This window comes from Amblyraja radiata, chromosome 2, assembly GCF_010909765.2.
Source record: "Amblyraja radiata isolate CabotCenter1 chromosome 2, sAmbRad1.1.pri, whole genome shotgun sequence".
Classification (NCBI taxonomy): Eukaryota; Metazoa; Chordata; class Chondrichthyes; order Rajiformes; family Rajidae; genus Amblyraja; species Amblyraja radiata.
The window spans coordinates 46,838,232-46,857,128 of NC_045957.1; the positions used below are offsets into that span (position 1 = coordinate 46,838,232).

An 18,897-nucleotide genomic window follows, 5' to 3' on the forward strand; every position below is an offset into this window, starting at 1 on the left:
GTCACTTTATTGATGAAGTAGCTCACTATCGGTTTAATGATACAAGTGACAAACGTGTAATTGAACTGATTCTGGAGTGATGAAGGGTCCAGAAGGGACAACTTAGCTACAGCCTGAGCATATGCATCAGTATTGGGGGTCACATAACAGGCAACATGTTTTATTGACTCTGCCTATCCTTTGACTTTTTGTTGAAAATCACCCTCACTAGCCACACTGTCCACCAGCATCCCCAGGGACTTTGACATCACAATCAACTAGTGTAGTTTCTTTCTGCATGTCACATAAACGAGTCAACTGTTAAGAAGATCTAATAACATTATCACCTGTAGATATAGATGGAATGTCAGCATCACATATAGATGGTTTCTGTCAAAGAGAGTTAAATTTAACACCCTAGTCACAAGGTGGTGAATCTGTGGAATTCTTTACCACAGAAGGCTGTGGAGGCCAAGTCAGTGGATATTTTTAAGGCAGAGATGGATGGATTCTTGATTAGATCTGACATCTAGTACAGATGTCAAAGGTTATGGAGAGAAGACAGGAGAATGGGGTTAGGAGGGAGATATCGCTCGGCCATGATTGAATGGCAGAGTAGACATGATGGGCCGAATGGCCTAATTCTATTCCTATTCATTATGACCTTATGACCTTACGCCCTTAGCTGTGAATGGAAGTAAAACTTACCAACACTACAGTAGTATCCAGCCCACTTAGAACACATAAAAGTAGAGCATAGGAACAAGCCCTTTGGCCCACAATGTTTTAAGGGTACAACATTGATATGTAAGAATATTTTCAGGCATGTCTCTGGGCTACGAGACGTAACTGCTTGAGAGATGGAAGAATAGTACCCAATGCTTCCGGCAGAATGAAGCAAACAATGATAAGGGCACACAAAATTGCTGGGGAAACTCAGCGGGTGCAGCAGCATCTATGGAGCGAAGGAAATAGGCGACGTTTCGGGCCGAAACCCTTCTTCAGACTGCATCTGGGTGTCTGCTCACTTCAGTTCACTCTTTTTCTTTTCACCACACTTCTCTCTCACCCCCAAAATCTCCTCTCATTTAATATATACAGATAGATTAAGCAGGCACCCTTATTCTTTCATCTCCTCTCAGAGCAACCGAAACATTGGGTTTTTTTTCATTTCAGAAACCCAGAATTCCATAAGACAGAATTAGATGTTCTACTTGATCAAGTGTGTATGTGCACTTTACCCAATGAAAAGCTACACATCTCTATTTCATCCATCTCAGAATATCAAATTGCATTCAGAGGTTTTCTAGTCATTGCAGTATATAGAATCCAATGGATGTGGACTCTCCATCATCCATTGCTCCACCCATTATACCATCAAGGGGCAGATTCAGGGACAGTTTCTTCCAAGCCGTTATCAAGCAACTGAATCATCCTACCACAATCAGAGAGCAGTGTTGAACTACTATCTACCTCATTGTTGACCCTCAGACTATCGGACTTTGCTGGTTTTTGGTTTAGGTTGCAATTTTCCTATGATAGAGAAATAATCACATTCCCTCTTATGGACCCATGTGTTAAATAGCAGGAATATTCCTTATAGTGTTGTCAAGTAATCCTCATGAAGATGCAACTGATGTTAATTTCAAGTAAGTCACACTAATACAATTCATAACTCATTTTCAGATGATACAGAGGATTGATAGTTGTAATAGTTTCATGTGAAACATATATATAAAATCATTTGTAAAAAGGAACTGAAGATGCTGGTTTAAACCGAAGATAGACACAAAAAGCTGGAGTAACTCAGTGGTCAGGCAGCATCTATGGATAGAAGGAATGGATGGCGTTTCGGGTCGAGACCCTTCTTCGAACTGAACAACTAATTTGTGTTTAGTCTAGGGACACTGTGGACACAGGCCCTTTGGCCCAGCAAGTCCGCGCCGACCAACAATCACCGGTACACTATGTCCATGTTATTCCAGTTTCACATCCTACACATTAGTAGAAATTTACAGAAGCCAATGAACCTACAGACCTGTAGATCTTTCGAATATTGGAGGAAACCATTGAACCCAAAGAAAACCCACGCAGTCACAATGAGTATTTTCCATCTCTGTACAGATAGTCAGGATCAAACCTGGGTCCCTCACGCTGTAAGGCAGCAACTATACCACTGTGCCACTGTGCCGACCTACTGTAATATGTCTAAACAGTGAACAGCATGGATGAGTTGGGCTGAAGGACCAGTTTATGACACTAGAGAGTTAGAGGGCTTAGCACAAATCATAAAATGAGAATATTCACAGCATTGCACAAGGCCATTTGGCCCATTATATCTGTGCCAGCTTTGTGTCTGTGCAATGATAAATGACTCGTACCACTCCAGGCTTTCGTTTCTCTTCTGCTGCTATAATTTTTTTATATCCCTATCGATGTAATGGTGCCTGCTTCAAGGGGCATGCTTCGCCTAGATCTATGTAAATAGGTACATCTTACCTCCCCCCCCACCCCACCCCACCCCACCCCACCCCACCCCCCTTTCAATCTCTTGGTGGCAATTTTACATTAATGATCCTTGTGACACAACAGATGAAGTAATTAATATTATATATATATATATATATATATGCAGTTCCTGATCATATCTCTCAGGTATGCTTGAAGCAATTCGCTACAAGGTTGTCAAGTAGGCATTTGTGAAACTCATTTTGTGCACATCAGGATTCCACAAACCAATTGGGTGAAGATGGCGTTTGGTGATAAAGGTTCAGTGATAATACTTGATCTTCATCAAATAGGTACTCGCCTGGGCATTATAAAAACAAAAAGCACTGCAGATGCTGAGCAAGCTGGTCAGGATCTCTGGTGAGACAAAGAGAGTTTTAATGTTTCGGATCAATGATTTTTCTCTCTCCGCAGTTGCTGCCTACTTTGCTGAGTACCTTGAACATGTGCAGTTTTTTATTTGTTGTTCTCACTTGGGTGTGCCTCTCGACATACTTGTTCCTTAAAGGTTGCCCGTTTCCAATGCTCAGATGTAAAGCATTTGTTCATTTCCAATGTCAGATGTAAAGGTCACCTCAGCATTTAAAAAACACTTGGACAGATACATGGATAGGAAAGATTTAGAAGGTTATGGGCCCAAGGATTTAGATGGATATAGGCTAAGTAGGCAGAGATGGGGCATCTTGGTCAGCATGGATGAGTTGGGCCGAAGGGCTTGTTTCCATGCTATATGACTCTAATGACTATATGCACTCATTGCCTCTTCTGCTTCCTAATTGAGCTGGATGACTTCACATTAGTCTCTTTAGTTCTCTTTTCCTTTATTTTAATTACATTAAAATGCAAGCTTATCCTTTTCTCCTCCCTTTCATTGCATAAAAGGGTCATTGTCTGATGTGTCAACCTGTTTTGTTTTCCCTGCAGACATTGACTAATCCATTGACTTACTGGCCTGAGTTAGTGCTCAGTAGTAATTAACTATCTTAACCCCATAACTGCAGGAAAAGGTGAATGCTTGCTCAGGTCAAACATACTGCAACTGAACATATTGAGCTAATTTATTGTACTGGTAAATGCAGATGTTTAATTATATACCAGTGCTTAAGCCAGAAAATAACATGAAAACGATATTAGCACAGCATTTATTATTGTTCAAGAAGGAATTGCAGATGCTGGAAAATCGAAGGTAGACAAAAATGCTGGAGAAACTCAGCGGGTGCGGCAGCATCTATGGATCGAAGGAAATAGGCAACGTTTTGGGCCGAAACCCTTCTTCAGACTGATGCAGGGTGGGAGGGGGGTGGGAAGAAGAAAGGAAGAGGAGGAGCCAGAGGGAAGAGGGAGAGTTGAGAAGGGGAGGAGACAGCAAGGGCCACCGGAAATTGGAGAAGTCAATGTTCAGGCCACTGGGATGCAGACTGCCCAAGCGGTATATGAGGTACCGGAAATTGTAGAAGTCAATGTTCACTGGAAATTGACTGACTCCCACCGACTCCCATGGCTATCTAGACTACACTTCTTCCCACCCTGCTTCCTGTAAGGACTCCATACCCTACTCCAAATTCCTCCGTCTATGCCGCATCTGCTCCCAGGATGAGGTGTCCCACACCAGGGCATCGGAAATGTCCTAATTCTTCAGGGACCTGGGGTTCCCCTCCCCTACCATAGATAAGGCTCTCACCGGGGTCTCTTCAATGCCCCGTAACACTGCTCTCTCTCCCCATCCCCCCACTCGGAACAAGGGCAGAGTCCCCCGAGTCCTCACCTTTCACCCCACCAGCCGTCACATACAACAAATAGTTCTCCGTCATTTTCGCCACCTCCAATGTGACCCCACCACTCGCCACATCTTCCCATCTCCCCCCGTCTGCTTTCTGCAAAGACCACTCCCTCCGTAACTCCCTGGTTAATTCTTACCTTTCCACCCACACCACCCCCTCCCCGGGCACTTTCCCTTGCAACCGCAAGAGATGCTACACGTGTCGCTTTACCTCCCCCCTCGACTCCATTCAAAGACCCAAACAGTCGTTCCAGGTGCGACAGAGGTTTACCTGCACCTCCTCCAACCTCATCTATTGCATCCGCTGCTCTAGATGTCAGCTGATCTACATCGGTGAGACCAAGCGCTGGATTGGCGATCGTTTCGCCGAACACCTCCGCTCGGTCCACATTAACTAACCAGATCTCCCTGTGGCTCAGCACTTCAACTCCCCTTCCCATTCCGAATCCGACCTTTCTGTTCTGGGCCTCCTCCATTGCCAGAATGAACACCACCGGAAACTGGAGGAGCAGCACCTCATATTCCGCTTGGGCAGTCTGCATCCCGGTGGCCTGAACATTGACTTCTCCAATTTCCGGTAGCCCTTGCTGTCTCCTCCCCTTCTCAACTCTCCCTCTTCCCTCTGGCTCCTCCTCTTCATTTCTTCTTCCTGCCCCACCCCACCCTGCATCAGTCTGAAGAAGGGTTTCGGCCCGAAACGTTGCCTATTTCCTTCTCTCCATAGGTGCATAGGTGCTGCCGCACCCGCTGAGTTTCTCCAGCATTTTTGTCTACCAGCATTTATTATTGTTAGGAATTCTATTCTATCTGAGATTAAAAATGTGAGTGTGCAGCTGACAATCTATCTTTGGCTGGAGATGCAGTTAAGAATAGATCCTAATGACTAGTTAGTTTGATGTGACGGCAAAGCATAACCATTTTAAGTCCTCTTCCCATTCCAAAAGCAGGAGATGTAACACCTGTCCCTATAATTCCACCCTTACCTCCAACCTTGGAGCATAGCAGTCATTCGAGGTGAGACAGGTTCAATGCACCTCCTCTAACCTTATCACCACATTGTGATCTGAAAATCTTGCTTACAGCAGCATCACATGCACACAAATTCAGATAAACACACAGAAACAAATCATAAATATATTATGCATAAATTGCACATAAAATTAAAAAAAGAAAGACTGCATAATATAATTAGATTCATGGTAGTGCAAGAGATGGTCCCGAGTGTTCCATTGTCGAGGTAGAATTAGTGTTCTGCTGTTTGGTTCAAGGACATGGTAGTTGTAGGAAAGTAGCTGTTCCCAAACCTGGTGATGCAGATCCTAGACCCACGAGGCAACCTAATGTGGAAGAGCATTCATACCTTCATGGCTATGCTAACTCATCAAAAGACCTATTCTATTAATTACATTCCTCATTGCCCAGGTAATTCTTTCTCTTCAAGTATTTAAATCCCTTTTGAAATGTAAAATTAAACCTCACTATATTAGCAGTATGCACCATATCACGGCATCATCCTGCATAAAACAAAATTCTCCCCACTCTTGGTTCTTTTACTTCAAGGTTATATAATTCTCATCATCTGTTTCAGAGGCAGCTGCAAACAGTATACATTTCTTTATTGAAAACTGCTAGCTGGCTGTGAACTAGCTGGCAATCCAAGCACAGCCGATGGGGTACAAAATATCAAGCTTCCACAACAACAGAATGGTCAAAAGAATGACAGTCACCAGATAATATGGTTTTAATTATGTTGATTAAGGAACAAACGTGGAACAGAATACTCAGAAAAGTCTTGTAGGAAGGAACTGTAGATGCTGGTTTAAACCGAAGATAGACACAAATAGCTGGAGGCACTCAGCGGGTCAGGCAGCACCTCAGGAGAGAAGGAATAGGTGATGTTTTGGGTTGAGACCCTTCTTCAGACCTTTGATCTTTTGCAAAGTAGGTAATGTAAGATTGCTTGCATTCATCTGCGAGAACATTGATTGAGCATCTCATCTGAAAGATGTCATCTTCAAAATTGAAGATAGGAAACATTTCTACAGCCAAAGGAAGGTAGATATGTAATTATTTTTCTTCCACAAGCAGCAAGTGATACTGAGTCAAGATCAGATATTGGAATGATTTCGATAATCAAAAATATGAGGGGAGTATCTGCAAAAGCATATGAAATTTTGTTACAGGTCTGTGCTAATATCTGCAAATTGTAAAAAGGGTTGCTGGCCATACAGCCTTCTCTAATATTCCTGAGTGATCCTGTTTGAGCCCCTCTTCGATCTTCTCTTCATGACATTCTATGTTGGTGATGACTGATATGATCACTAATTTGGAAACACTGACCTCAAATCAGTATTGCACACAGGTAATGTCACAATCAATATATTCTGTGTTCTTCTGGTGTGCAAAATCATCAAATTTGCAGATGTCCTTCTCAATGTGGGGACATGCGATTTGCCCATGCATCAGATGCCAGTTTATAATCAATCAGACAATTTAATGCCTAAATGGCACTATACGGACAAATGGCTTTTTTGTCTGTAGCTTTATCGGTCAATTAGTAAGATGTTTCATCAAACTGTAGCTAGGAAAATTGAACCAAGTGGCAGAGGAGAACACACAGCAGCTCAAAAGTAAGTTGATTGATGAATAATGTACCCTGGGTGGTTTTTAGATTGGAGGAGTACTGGATGCATTGCACTTCAGAAGTCAAGGCATCTGTACATTTTTATTCTTGGTTTATAAAGACCTTGCACAATGTCATCCCTGTCACTCCAGGTGATGTGTTATCGATATGGGAGAGGAGTAGATTGATAAAAAGTCTTATTCCACTACACAATAGTACAATTTATTAACTGATACTGTCCTCATGAAGGCAATTGCGTCTGAAACCTTGATCCCGATCATCTCTGACAACAAATGGAAAGACCGAAGAGGTAATAAAATGACACATGTTTTTAAAAAGGAAAGTGTGACCATGGATGGCCTGGGATCATGAATTTGCTGAACAGATTTCTAATTAGCTTTTACAGAATGCTCTGAACTCTCGTCCGGTTAATGTCTTCTATCTTGCCTTGTGCTGTGTATCATGCATCATTGTACAGGGACTGACAGCAATCAGGTTATTAGATGTGTAGATATTAAATTAGCGATGGTAGTAAACATTGTACCAGCACTTCACATCTCTGCAGAGTCAATGAAGTGGTTGACACTGAATCCATGCTGATATGCTACGATGACAGATGGCAGTCATTTAACACGATACATCAGTGGGCAACCCACGTACCACAGCTGTCCTATCCTAAATGAATTAGATCAGGGTAATTAATCTAAGACAGCCTATTGCTAAAGTAGATCCAAAGCTGAATTTCAGAAGAATAAAACAGCTCAGTTTAAAAAGGCACAATTCTTCCTGCAAAATTGTCCCGGAACTTGGTTGCATTTTGATGTGCGAACAATACATGATGAAAATCAAAACTTTGTCAAGTTGCAGTTGGCAATCTTATTTTGATGTGATGTACTGATTCCTGGATACATATAACCTCAGTCTGGAAGATGCCACTTCAGCCATGTATGTTTACAGCTAAAGAGTTGCACCATCCACACATCAGTCATGCAGAAGGCGGCTTCCACGCCTCCGAAGAAAGCTGCTGCAGTGTGACTCAAAGGCATTCAAAGAGACAGAGTACCATGTTTAGGGACAGAGTACCATGTCCCTAAAACAGTATGTACAGATGCATTGCTACAAGAAGATAGGTACATGTACTAGAAGGTATAAGAAGGTAATTATATATGTATGAAGGAACTGCAGATGCTGGTTTAAACCAAAGATAGACACAAAAAGCTGGAGTAACTCAGCAGGACAGGCAGCATCTCTGGAGCGAAGGAATGGGGTGACATTTCGGGTCGAGACCCTTCTTCAGACAAGAAGAAGGGTCTTGACCCGAAATGTCACCCATTCCTTCTCTCCAGGGATGCTGCCTGTCCCGTTGAGTTACTCCAGCTTTTTGCGTCTATCTTCGAATACCATGTTTACATATCTGTTGTGCTGCTGCATGTAAGAATTTCATTCTTCCATTTTGGGATATTTCTGCGCCACACGGGTGCAGCAGTAGAGTTACTGCCTGGCAGCACCAGAGATACGGGTTTCATCCTGACTGTGGGTGCTGTCTGTTCTCCCAGTGACCTCCGCAGGCTTTCTCCGGAAGCTACGGTTTTCTCCAACACCCCAAAGATGTACTGGCTTGCAGGATAATTGACTTGGTAAAATTGTAAATTGTTTCTATTGTATGTAAGATTGTGTTAGTGTGCAGGGATCACTGGTTGGCATGGATTCGAGGAGGCCAAAGGGCCTGTTTCTGCACTGTACCTCTAAACTAAAAAAAACAAAACATATGAATCTAAAGCATTCTTGACCTGACTTGTTCTGAGCTGGTTCTGAATCAACACTGGGAACTCAACTCACAAAGACCACCTTTAAAGCTAGGCATTTACCAAGCTTTCTGCTCTTCATAAAACCACTCCCAATCACCACCACCACATGCCTAGAAAGCCTAACAGCCTTCCAACATATAACCCTTGCTCAATCACCTCTGCCACCCAACATTTGGCAACCCAATAACAACTCCTAATCTCATCTCCAACAACTGATCCCCACCCCAACCAATCCCCACTAATCAACTAGAACCCTAATTCATCTACCCGATCACTCCCGAATCACACTCCTGATTCCTGAGCCTCAACCAAGATGTGTTTCTTTGTAATAGTGCAGACCTGTCCTCAATCATGGCCGCCGTTATTTTTGAGAATAAGCACCACAAATTGCCTAATGCTGGCAGCAACTAATTTCGACCAAATATTTTTATGGTACAATCAATGCTTTTACTCAGTCTTGAAAATAAATTTGGCATTTGGCTTGATGAAGCATAGACGGGTTTAGGAATCAGTACTGGCAAATCATACCCCTACCCTGGAATTCCTCAACTCTCTGGGCCTTAATGGGTTTAGCACAGCAAGAAGCCTTTTAAGAAGATTAATGCAGTAAATCTTTGATAATCCACTATCCAATAATTCAGAAACTTCAGCACCCGACTAATCAGATAATGTTTGCTGCCCTCCTTTCCTGATAACCAGGGCTCTGGTTCCTGTGTTGTATTTCCAGTCATCAGGCCACAGTTCCCAAGCTCCCATTCAACTTGGACACAAATTACTGGAATAACGCAGCGGACAGAGGAAAACAGCCCGAAGAAGGGTCCCGATGCGAAACATCATCTATCCATGGTCTCCACAGATGCTCCTGCCCTTATCATGTATCTATACACCATAAATGGATCAATTGTAATCATGTATTGTCTTTCTGCTGACTGGTTAGCATGCAACAGAAAGCTTTTCATTGTACCTCGGTACACGTGACAAAAACTAAACTGAACTGGGCCTGACCCACTGAGTTACTACAGCACTTTGTGTCCTTTTTTTTGGAAGCCAGTATCTGCATTTCTTTGTTTCTCCCATTCATCTTGACTGGTTCATTGGAAAATGTATTGTAATGCCTTGTGACTTCTAAAATAAAGTTAACAGAAAGTTTGTAGGAGTATTAATAGAAATAACATTCAATGATTCAGAAAATCTGCTGATATGGCATCAAAGTCATGAGGGTGGCGGATAATTGGAGTTCTTTTCCCCGAGGCAATGTATTTATGGACATTGCACAGAATGCCAATGGATAGAACCACAGGGTGTTTGCGATGCTGTTAAGGAACCTCACAAACACCACTCAAAATCAAATGGGGACATGGTATATGAAATAGGCAAATGATCTTAACCTTATTTTAAAATCCAGAATCTATAGATAGCTATCTAGATTCTCACAGAAAGCTTTGAATACAGACAGATGCATCTGAAACAGAGCTCAACCTCACACTACCGTGAATAAAAATAGGGTGCAAATATATTTTGGGATTGTTGTTCACTTTGTTACCACAGAGTTTCTTTGGATCGACAGAAGCCAAATGCAAGAGGAATCTGTTTCTTCAAAACCCACACTGCAGTGGTAAAATGTTGAGCCAGAATTTTTTTTTTTAAACCAACAGCATCACCAATTATTTATGTGCAAGTTGCTCAATAGCATCACACAAGGGCCAGAAACAAAGTTGAACACAAAACTCTGAAATTTGTTCTCCCTGCAGCATTTGTTAAGCCATCAGCTTCATGTAAACGGCATATTTTTGTAATACAATGAGCTGAACAATGTGAAATTGCTGCACCATGTGTTGTTATAAAGTAACCTTGCGTGGAAAGTTAATAGCAAAAATGCGAGACTTGCTCAGCAAGTCAGGCAGCATCAATTGTCAGAGAAACAACATTAGCATTTCAAGCACCTCCCTTACATTCAAAATGATCATCAGCCTGAAATATTGACAACTATTCTCTCTCCACTTTTAAAAAAAAATCAAAAATATGTATTCAAATATTTAAATAATATTTACAAGACAATAAAACAAAACAGAACCCACCACCATGATACAAGACAAACAATAAACGATTATACATCTATCTTCCAGTCCTTGTCATGGATGCAACTCTCTCCACCTCTGTGGCCTGTCCTGCTGAATCTTTCCAGAACTCTCTCCTTTAAAAAGACATGTCCAGCCTCCTCAGTTTTTCACATGAAGATTGGGACATCCATTTTAGTCCAAATACCCAACATTATGAGAATGAAGAGACATAACCACCATCACACATTGGAACTGACCATTCATTTTTACAGTTTCAATGTCTCATACCTTCAGCTTTTAACCAAGTGGGTAGTTTTAAAATCCAGTCTTTATTTTGCTTCCTATAGCTGTTAAGATTGAATTAATATTCTATCCCTGGCTCAGATTCTATGCCCAGATTTTAATTTCTCATCATATATTACCTATGTGCATTGTGTTTACAGGCCTCTTATGCTTCTACGTCAGAATTTCATTGTTCCATTGTCAATACATGTTACAATTAAACACTCTTGGCTCTTGTTATTCATTAAGGATCTTGAGTGTCAGAAGTTATGGGGAGAAGGCTGGAGAATGGGAGGGATAGATCGGTCATGATCAGGGAGAGATAGATCAATCATGATTGAATGGCGGAGTAGACTTGATGGGCTGAATGGCCTCATTCTACTATCACATGATCTTATGATAGACACATAGAAAATAGGTGTAGGAGTAGGCCTTTAGGCCTTTTGAGCCAACACTATGCCATTCAATATGATCATGGCTGATCATCCAAAATCAGTACCCCGTTCTGCTTTTTCCCCATATCCCTAAATGTTATGATTTTTCAGTTTTACTGGTGAAGTGAATGTTTGTTTGCCCAGGTCAGGTCCTTGTTCAGAGATGTTGGTGTAGGTCTCTGCTATAGGACACCCTCAATGTTCGATGTTCAGAAAATGCATTGAAAGGGGCATATTCTTTGCTTCTCACCATAAATCCTGTCTAATAACGTTTGATTTGTTTTAAACTATTGTAAATAATGTTCAAATCAGACCAATATGCCCACTAAAATGTCAAATTAAAACTGAAAATGCTGGAAGTACTCAGCAGTAGTCTACGCATGGAGGAAATCATTTCAGCCCAACAATCTTTCACCATATCTTGAAAATCAGGATATTTTCCCTTCCTTAATTGTTGCTTCCACCGCTCCACTGATGATGACTCTCAACTGGGTATGTTCCATTCCCAGCTCTACTGCTTCCATTCGTTTACACCCATCCCTCCCTATTCCCTGCCTTAAACAAAGCAGAGATGTGGCTAGCCATTACTTCCTACAAAGCAAATCCAAATGGTAGCTCAAGTGACAGCGATGCATCACTCCCGGATGAACTCAATACTTTCCATGCTCTGATGATGCTGTAATCTGAGTCACTGAGGCCAATGTCAGGAGATCCTTCACAAGGGTAAACCTTCGGAAAGTGTACCTGGCTGTGTTCTTAAAGCCTGCGTGGACCAACTGGCTAGAGTTTTTGTTGACATCTTCAACCTCGCATTATGAAGGTCTGAGTTGCTCACCTGAATTAAAAGAACATCAATAACACTGGTGCCCAAGAAGAGCAAGGTGACATGCCTCAATGACAACTAAATGGTGGCATTAACATCTAGAGTGATTAAGTGCGTTGAACAGTTGGTTACGACACATATCAAACGACCTGGATCCACTACAAGTTGCCTATCGCCACAATAGATCAACAGAGGATACGATCTTGTTAGCTCTCCACTCTGCACCTTTAGTTTAGACATACAGCATGAAAAAAGGCCCTTCGACCCACCGAGCCAGTGCCAACCAGCGATCACCCATGCACAGATGCAGGGCTGTGATGGGCCAGATAGTGAGACAGAGCACAGCAGGGAGATAGAGAACTTAATAACATGGTGTCAGGACATTAACCCCTCCCTCAATGTCAGCAAGATGAAGAAGCTTGTTATCAACTTCAGGAAGCATGATGGTGTATGTGCCCCAATCTGCTTCAATGGTGCCAAAGTAGAAATAGTCTAGAGCTTCAAGTTCCTTAGCATTATTATTACCTATGATCTGTCATTGACTAACCACCCTGGCCATGCTCTCATTCGACAACTGCCATCAGGAAGAAGGTACAAGGAGTCTGAAAGCCACAGCTGCCTGGTTCAAGCTTCTTCCATCAGGCTCTTGAACAATGCCCAGCATTAAATACTACCACAGCACTATAACCTTCTATGGACTGTTTTGGTTGCATGCCTGACTTCTGTTTGCCACTATTATGGTTTCCTAGTATTACAGTTAATCATTTATTTTATTATCATTACATATTTATTTGTGTGTTATTGCATTAATGTGCCAGTTAAGCTGCAGCAAGTGGGAGTTTCATTGTTCCGTTGACAGTATATATGATAATTAAACTATCTCTCTCTCTCTTCTTATCCTCACAATCCATCTCATCATCCTTTACATTCTACTTAATACCCATCACCTTCAGTATGATGCCATTAGTGGACACATTTTGCTTGTCCTTACCCATTCTGCATTCTGAAGACACCATTCCCTCTATCACTCTCACATTCATTCTTCCATCTCTACCAATATTCCCCTTCTTACAAAACCTTACTACGTAACCAAAAAAGAGGCACCATGCAGGGACCATCCTTTCTCAACATGCAGGGACCCAAAGGGATCGTCCTTTCTCAACCTACAGGGACCCAAATACTCCTTATAGGTGAAGCAGCAATTCACTTGCACTATTTCCAGTTTAATAAACTGCCTTCACTGCTCTCAATGTGCTCCCTACTGCATTGAAACCAAACACAGATTGGGCACCTACTCCGTAGAACCTGTCATTGTAAAGCTTTGTCCAACCCCATCTCTGACTGTTCTGTCTTGATCCTAATCCACTATTCCAACAAAGTCCCAATGTAGTCTCAAGGAACTATATTTCTTCTTCTAACTGGTTATTGGAGTTCAAAAATTTCAGGTAATTAGCCTTTTAAGTTTGTATTATAACTGGCCACATCAGAAAATGGCAGTGGTAAATTTGCTGCCTTACAGCACCAGTGACCCAGGTATGATCCTGACAATGGGTGCTGTCTGTACGGCTTTGCTCAATAGGGTAAATTGTCCCTAGTGTGTAGGATAGAACTAGTGTATCGGTGATTGTTGGTCAGCGCAGACTCAGTGGGCCATAGGGCCCGTTTCCACCCTGTATCTCTCAACTAAAAACAACTTTAAAAATGTGACATCATCTTACCTGTTTTGGAATGAGTACTTCCAAGAATCTCTGTATTAAATTCAAATTTCCACCATATGCCAATGGTGATCATGATGAGGGTGAATGCCCTTGGAAAGTAGAAGGGACACCATTTCGCAGCTAGATGTTCTAGGTGGAAGGAGCAGAGCTGAACAAAACCATCACATCGAAGTGCCACAAAGAGTTTACCATAAACCCTTGGGTCCATGCAATGAATCAAGAAACCCATGGGTTGGGTGGCCAAGTGTGGAGAGCTGGGAGTAAGTCATATCACTGTGAAACAGAATATACAGCAATCCCACACGTTTAGGAAAGAACTGCAGATGCTGGTTTAAATCAAAGATAGGCACAAAATGCTGGAGCAACTCAGCAGGACAGGCAGCATCCCTGGAGAGAAGGAATGGGTGATGTTTCAGGTCGAGACCCTTCTTCAGACATGTTCCCACATGTTTCTTTGGTAAAGTAATTGTTGCCCTTAACTCCTCTGTCTTACTTTTTAGCACTGTGGCCAAAATTACTATAACAACATTTCAAAGACACTACAACAGTATTTAAAAGACACTTGGACAGGTACATGGATAGGAAAGGATTTGAGGGATATGGACCAAATGTGACTAACTTAGATGGGAAATCTTGGTCAGCATTGATAAGTTGGGCCGAAGAGTCTGTTTCTGTGCTCTATGACTTGCGATGCTGTTTCTTCTTTAGATTTTCAAATGTACAAATATTGCTCTTATTAAGCTCTTGAACAAGTGGCTCAAAAGTAGCAGCATGCTGAGCTACTATTGCCACACCAGGTTCTACTACAACTCGAATCATAAGCCTAACTAGAAGGTAGCATTACAGTATCAAAGGTTAGTCCAGTGCAGCCAAGTAACCTGGTTGTCAGGAGGATCCCTGTGATGTGGAGCAAAGCATCAGCCACAATTAATGCAGGTGGTATTTTAGACAAGGAAGTTAATGAGTTTTAAAATGCATGCAGGTGAGAGATTGCTGAATCAGGAGAGCTGGTAATGAACCTATGACAGCCTAATTAGCCACAATTTAAAATCTACAGACTCTAATCAGAAGAGCTGCACTCTGCAGAAAATCTGTGTATGAATGAGCCTTTCAAAGGCTTCAATCTGTTGCTTAGTCACTGATTGATAGTAATTACCACTTTTTCTTTGTATGTAAAACAATACTCAATTTTAGGCTGCAAAAAGGCCAAAGCATTAAATTTAGAATATCTGAAGTGTTTTGCTGCATACATTCTGATCACCAAATAGCTCAAGCATTTGTCAAGGTAAACTTATATTTTCATTTGCATCGTGTAAATTATTTGTTATTTTTGACATAAGAAAATGAGATATAACAGAAAGTTTTGGTAAACTTTTCATGTGTATGAGTTTTCTTTTTAACTTCCTTATATTTAGTTCTATTTTTATTTCTGAATGCACTTGGAGACAGATTTTTCAATTAATTCCTGCAATTTATAATCTGATAGCAATAAGTTATACAACTCACAAATATCTGTCACTGGCAAAAGGCCGAGTCCCTTCACATTTTTTCTTTCTACCCATAATTAAACTAATTTTAAATATCTATTTTGCCACAATTAGCACAGGCAGTTAACTGCCTCACGCCCCTCCCTGTCATATGGTCTGTCTGCTGCAAGTACCTCAAAGCAATACAAAAACACCACCAACATTTATCTCTGCAGATTCCTTCAAATTCACTGGGAGGATAAACAACCCAATCAATCAATCAATCAATCAATCAATCAATCAATCAATCAATCAATCAATCAATCAATCAAAGACTTTATTGTCATTCAAAAATACATCAACAAATGCAAGTCTGAACGAATTTTCGATGCATCTGGCTCACTGTGCAACATAAAATAACAAAAGGATAAAATAGATAAAATAGTGGCGGCACATTATATGGAATTCAAGAGTCTGATGGCTCAGGGGGAGGTAGCTGTTGCAAAACCTGGTCGTTATGCTTCTAATACTGCTATACCTTTTGCCCGATTTGAACAGAATGAACAGTCCATGATGGAGATGTGTGGGGTCATTTATAATGCTGTTGACCTTGGACAAGGAACGTTTGCACGCAATGTCCTGGATTTAGTTTAGTTTAGAGATACAGCGCGGAAACAGGCCCTTCGGCCCACCGAGTCCGTGCCGACCAGCGGTCCCCGCACACTAACACTATCCTACACACACTAGGGACAATTTTTACACTTTCCAAGCCAATTAACCTGCACAAACCTGTCCAGTCCAGCCTACTCTACCCTGGTTTAGTTTAGTCCAGTCTAGTCCAGTTTAGTCTAGATCCCCGCACACTAACACTTGCCTACACACACTGGGGACAATTCACATTTATACCAAAGCCAATTAACCTACAAACTCGCACATCTTTGGAGTGTGGGAGGAAACCGTAGCGCCTGCAGAAAACCCACGCAGGTCACGGGGAGAACATGCAAACTCCGTACAGACAGTGGGATCGGGATCAAACCCGGGTCTCCGGCGCCGTGAGGCAGCAACTCTACCGCTGCGCCACTGTGCCGCCCCCACCCTCTCCTCCCCTCCCCCCCATATAATCACCTCAAGCTCCTGCCGAAGCGTGCCGTTCCCCAGGGTGTTCCGGACCATGGCTTCCGTCACCGGGAAATTGTCCGGGATCATTCCGCACTTCCGGATGAGGAGGGGATTCTGGTCATTGAGGAACTGGTAGCCGAAGAGCCAGTCTTCCTTCCAGTGTTCCTTGACATACACTGCGGGGCAAAGGTGAAAGGTCACGGAGAGCAAAGGTCAGAGGGGCACGTACACCGCCCTCTCTCCCTCTCCCCCCTTTCCCTCTCCTCCCTCTCCTCACTTGTGCATGCGGAAGTCAAGGGTCATAGAGTCACACAGTGCGGAAACAGGCCCTTCAGCCCAACTTGGATTGAAGGAAGAGAAGTCCCGATGATTTTTTCAACCGTTCTCACCCCTCTCTGCATGGACTTCCAGTCAGAGGCTTTGCAGTCCCCAAACCAGACAGAGATGCAGCTGGTCAAAATGCTCTCTGTGGTGCCCCTATAGAAAGTGGAGAGGACGGGATGGGGGAGGTGAGCTCTTCTCATCCGGCGCAGAAAGTGCAAATGCTGCTGTGCTATCTTAACTAGTGATGCGATGTTTTGTGACCAGGTCAGACTGGTCGTGATCTGCACCCCCAGGAACTTAGTGCTACTGACCAACTCCACATCAATGTCATTAATGTGTAGTGGTGTGTGACTGTGCCGGTTTCTCCTGAAGTCAACTATGACCTCCTTTGTTTTGTCTACATTCAGGATCAGATTGTTTGTGTTGCACCAGTCCACCAGTTGTTTCACCTCCTCCCTGTAAGTCAGTTCATTGTCGTCCCAGATAAGGCCCACCACTGTTGTGTCATCTGCGTACTTCATGATGTGGTTTGCACTAAATCTGGCACAACAGTCGTGGGTCATCAGGGTAAACAGCAGTGGACTCAGGATGCAGCCCCGAGGGGAACCGGTGCTCAGAGAGATGATGTTGGAGGTGTTGTTTCCAACCCGCACTGAACCCAACTTCACTATCCTCTCCCAGGCCAACATCCCAAATACTGAACCCTAGTCACACTCAATTTTGTCCAGACGAAATAATTCACATGCCCAAATTCATGTTCTGTCGTGGGAAAAGATCACTAGGTGTACAGAGGAAAAGTTTCAAGGACATGTTCAAAAACTACTTGAAGAAATGGCATATCTTCACTGACTGCTAGGAATGTCCAGTTTATCGCCGCATCAAAGTGGAGAAAGAGATTTTGGAATAAATGGTAGTGAGAACTTCAAGGCCGTTAAGGACATACGGAGGTCTTGCGCAAATAAAGAGTGGTCCACCTCATAAAATGCACATCTGCCTGACCTTTCTGGAATGGAATCCTCAATCCCAAGGGACAAAGAAAAAAAGCATGTCAAATGGACGATGATAAAGTAACATTACTTCATGTTCTAATCAAGGACACATCTCCCAGCAGCACCAAAGATGGCAACAGGTGTCTCATCAATTACTCCTTGAAGTTTGAGGATGTGGCAAGGTGATAAAAACCTAACGCCCTTGCTTACAGCTCACTCGTCCCCTGAGAGAAGTTAATGTTTCAGCTAACCATAGAGGATGAAATATCTATCACCTGCTGGATGCCCTGCTGACCAACCCATGCTAGGTCTACGATATGCCTTTGACATTTTCTCTAGCATGAGAACTCATTGGTGAAGCGATGTTTGCAGGCACTAGAAGTTCCCTGACAGGTGGAATGAAGGTCAGCCCACAGCAAGGCAAAATTGCCTTATTGCTACCCAGCTGAATCTCAGTCTTTGTAAGCATTGTTCCTGGCTGTGATGTGGAAAGATACTGTGTGGACATATGCTTGCACAATGAGGTAATGCCTCAGAAATGTTTCATTCTCTCAGCGCTACGTAACAGCCATTGTATGAACCCGGAGTTTAACACTCACACTTCAAAGTCTAGATAAAGGTAGATAGCCAGCGGGAGGGTGGAGGGGGGGGGGGGGGAGGGGCTCTATGTTATTTTGGTTGACAAGTTCTATAATATTTTATATGCTAATGAAGCACCATAATAGGCAGGTTCCAGGGGTTCTACCAATCCCCACATACATGAAGCTGTTGCAAAAATAACCCGTCCTCTTCCACTGGTTGGTATTCAAGTGGCATTCTGGAGGTTTCAAAGTATTGATTCCTCAATCAAAATATATAAAAATTCAAAAAGTGCAAAACTTCTTCATAAATACTACTGCACCTCTTGCTATCTGGGAAATGTGCCTCTATACTAATGTCATATTAGCAAGAAGCATGACTGTGACTGTCGCTAACGAGGACATC

General features: G+C 42.6%; 1 long non-coding RNA gene across 1 annotated transcript; it reads right to left on the reverse strand.

The window, feature by feature from the left end:
- Positions 1-10,904: 10,904 nt before the first annotated feature.
- On the reverse strand, positions 10,905-16,843 carry LOC116984209. The gene is made up of 3 exons (XR_004414922.1): positions 16,607-16,843; positions 13,628-13,632; positions 10,905-10,916 (listed from the first exon to the last, which is right to left on the reverse strand). It is a non-coding gene; the product is annotated as an uncharacterized LOC116984209 (long non-coding RNA).
- Between the last annotated feature and the right edge of the window lie 2,054 nt (positions 16,844-18,897).